This window comes from Pan troglodytes, chromosome 17 (genome assembly GCF_028858775.2).
Source record: "Pan troglodytes isolate AG18354 chromosome 17, NHGRI_mPanTro3-v2.0_pri, whole genome shotgun sequence".
NCBI classification, from domain to species: Eukaryota; Metazoa; Chordata; class Mammalia; order Primates; family Hominidae; genus Pan; species Pan troglodytes.
In genome coordinates this window covers 32075103-32079331 of record NC_072415.2, presented here as the reverse complement: position 1 = coordinate 32079331, position 4229 = coordinate 32075103, and positions in this window count along the sequence as shown.

Genomic DNA, 4229 nt, shown 5'->3' with positions numbered 1-4229 from the left:
AATAAGAGATTGTTCATTTTGTTATTTGATCTACAGCACACCAAACTTCTGGATGGATGAAATTTCTGAGCAAATCTCAGAAGAGATAAATGACTTCTGAAACATTTTAAGTCTATCAAGTTCAGGATGTGTTTCACCATTGCCTGCTTCCCGGTAAAGCACATCCTTCATTCATGAGTGCATTCATTCATTCATGAGCTCACGAATGTGCCCAGTAGTGCAATGTGCCTGCAGTGAGGGGCTACTATCCCTCCTGCCACCTTTCTCTCAATACCCTGGTTCAGAATTTGTTGTCATGAACTTTCTCCAAGGCAAGCAGTACAGCAGGTGAATTCTGCTTCCAGCTCACGTTCTCTGATGTGAGGTGGGGGGATAAGTAAAATGAGGGCAAACAAGGTGTTGACTTTGCTCAAGAACAAGAGAAATCAGTCTGTTAAGGTAGTCCAAGAAAGAATGCTAACTATGGAAAACTCTCTCACTTCCTTGCCCCGAAAGACATTCCTGCATATTTCTTTTGGTAAAATAAGCTACTCAGGATGAATTGAGGGGTTTTGTCTGCCTTGGGCACGTCTGTGGTCTCAGCACCTAGAACAGTGCACGGCACGACAGTGTGCAGATGTTCATTGATGTTGACAGTGGACTTAAAGCACAAAAATGGCTCTTTAATAAGTAAAATTTCACCTTGGTGTTGGAACTTGATCTATTAACACAAGGCCCCAAGCTCACCCCTATTATTAATTCATCACATATTTCAGCTGCCAGGAAACCTCTCTAGAAATACAACACGCGATGTGGTACCTGGTTAAGACCATGGGCTCAGAGTGAATTTGGGATTCACCCAACTAGTTATGTGGCCTGAATTTCTCCCAGCCTCAGTTTCTCACTGTAAAATGGAAGTAATCATAGTACCCACCACACAGAACTGTTGTAAGGAGGAAATGAGGGAAGGCGTGTAATCCCACTGTCCCTGTGAAGCCAAGATGAGAAAAATGATTTTTGCATACAGATATGTTGTGTACGCACAGCCCTGGCCAGACCAGGAAACTCTGTCACACCTGATACACTGTGATGAAACCACAACCCTCATCGAAAACCATCAGCGTGTCTGAGTGGCATCAGAGCCAAGCTCTACTGATGGAAGATGCCCCTCTGCTGGTCATTCCCCCTGGGCCACTGTCTGTCCCTCTGGAGGAGAGAGACCAAGAGGTTTTAGGTTTAGGTCTGGGGAGGATCGACAATATCTCTGTCTCTCAAGGCCTCCCTGGAAAAAGAGCTTATTTGGAAGGGAAAATAATAGCAACAAAAAAGGCAAACTACAGAGGAAGAGCATAACTGCAGAATATTCCTAAACTCCACCACTTGGGTGTGTGCAGAGATGAGACTGTTTACATTTTTTTGTTTTACCTGCCCCATTTCCAAAACGGGGTATTGTCCTCTCTGATGTTCGTTGACCCACATGTAACACTAAAGAGCTGTTCAGATTTCCCAAGAACCCACTCTCACAAAAGGAATATTGAACAATGTAGACTTTGCATAGCATTTCAAGAGGTCCCCCAGGGTTCCACAGGAGGATGAGTTTCCATGGCACTTGCCCACAGCAACTTTCTTTTATTTATTTATTTATTTATTTATTTATTTATTTATTTGAGTTGGAGTTTCGCTCTTGTCACCCAGGCTGGAGTGTAATGGTGCGATCTCGGCTCACCGCAACCTCCACCTCCCAGGTTCAAGTGATTCTTCTGCCTCAGCCTCCTGAGTAGCTGGGATTACAGGCGTGTGCCACCACGCCCGGCTAAGTTTGTATTTTTAGTAGAGACGGGGTTTCTCCGTGTTGGTCAGCTGGTCTCAAACTCCCAACCTCAAATGATCCATCTGCCTCAGCCTCCCAAAGTGTTGGGATTGCAGGCATGAGCCACTGCGCCCAGCCCTAGCAACTTTCAAACTCTTTATTAGACATTTCTCTGAAACCTTCTCATCAACCACACCACCTCCACTTCACCAGGCATTTCTGTCTCAGCTCCTGCCCCATGAAATTCCCAGCTCTGCTGGCTCCTCTCTTTCTCATTGGGTTTTTCCTCTTCCAACCCCCACTCTTCAAATTCTTCTGTAGGGCTGTTCAGCTCCTATTACCTCATATTCCAAAACTGGCATGTTTCCCAAGATGGCACCAGCAAGATGTTGTCCATATAACCATGCCCACCATTGTTAGAAGGCAGTTGTGGTTACAGATGGCAAAATTTCCCCAATGACATCTTAATATTTTGCTTGGATCCCATAGTGAGCATAGTTGTTTGTCAATCAGCATCCATTCACCCCTTTTCAATTGTACCCATGTTCCCCTTCTAGTATCTACCCTCCTCCCTTATCCTACCCTTATCCCAGCTCCAGTGGTGAGACCCGATCAATCCGAACCAATCAGAGTACTCCTATTTCCTTTGCCAAAATGCTTTGGTCAGGGATGGATAGGTAACTAATTAGGGCCAATGGAAGGTAACAGATAGTTTGAGAATTTCTGGAAAAGGGATTTCCTTGCTTTTCTGTATGCCCTATAGAATGCCCACTCTTGGCCAGGCAGGGTGGCTCATGCCTGTAATCCCAGCACTTTGGGAGGCTGAGATGGGCGGATCACTTGAGGCCAGGAGTTCAAGACCAGCCTGGCCAACATGGTGAAACCCTGTCTCTACAAAAAATATAAAAATTAGCTAGGCATGGTGGCAGACACCTGTGATCCCAGCTACTCAGGAGGCTGAGGCATGAGAATTGCTTGAACCCAGGAGGTGGAGGTTGCAGTGAGCCGAGATCACGCCACTGCATTCCAGCCCGGGTAACAGAGCAAGACTCCATCTCAAAAAAAAAAAGAAAAAAAAAAAATACATGCCCACTGTCTCCCACTGGACCTGAAGAAGGAGCCTTAGTCCTGATGTCTATAGCTGCTGTCTTACGATCTAAGATGAAGCAGCCTTGGGATTGACAGAAGGAAATGAATAAAGGAACCTGGGTCTTCAATAATGTTTTTGAACTTCTGGACCCACTAGATTAAAATCAGTTCTACCTCTGATGTTTAATTACAATATTTGACCAGCTACTTGTTTAAGTGAGTTTCAGTTGAGATTTTTGTTTCTTGCATTCAAAAGCATTCCAACTGATATTGGCCCCATTGTTTCCTGTGTACTGATCTTAATATCCAACTAGACCACAAATTCTTGGAAAACAAAGACTTAGATTTCTTTTGTATTTCCCACAGCAACACTGCAAATATGGCAGAAGTTCAATGAGTATTCAACATTGGGCTGGTTTGTTATTATAAGATCCTTGAAGTAAGGAGCTAGGTCTTCCTTGGTTTTTGTGCATTCACTCTGAAGTATTGGCTTGAACCCAGGCATCTATCAATAAATAATTATAAGTTAATGAAAATAATAGCTTTGGATACTCTGAAATTTTAACCACTTGGGAATCATGACTATAAATTACAGCTCTGAGCCTCAGAATTTAAACATACTTTTCCATCTCCATCCTCCAAAATCCTAAGAATCAACTTCCTAGACAAAGCGCGGTGGCTTACGCCTGTAATCCCAGCACTTTGGGAGACTGAGGCAGGTGGATCGCTTGAGCTCATGCATTCAAGACCAGCCTGGGCAACATGGCAAAATCCCATCTCTACAAAACATACAAAACTAGCCAGGCATGGTGGTGCATGCCTGTAGTCCCAGCTACTCGGAAGGCTGAGATAGGAGGATCACTGGAGCCCAGGAGATGGAGGATGCAGTCAGCCAAGATGGCACCACTGCACTTCAGCCTGGGTGATAGAGCCAGAACTTGTCTCAAAATAAATAAACAAATAAATAAACAAACAAACTTCCTCAAAGGCAGAATCTGGTCAAACCCCCAAATTTGTAGAATCTTGATGGTTTTTAATGTCTTATTGAATTTGGAAATTGTTTTTAATGAACATATTCATGAATTTTAAAGAAATAACCCCCTCAAGGTTAATTCAGCTAAAAATTATTCAAAGTTCAAGAGAAATAAAAACTATCTTACTCAAGCAACCAGCCGGTGAGTGGCAGCTCCTCTCCCACGGGGTGTAAACTGCATGGGTTCAGGAACTATCCTGCAAACAAGATATTCAGAAGGATCCAGAGCCTTTGCCAAAATCACAGCACACAGCAGCACTGTGTCAACTCATACCAGACTTGATGGCTCAGATCTTTAGCAACTACACTTTCACTTGC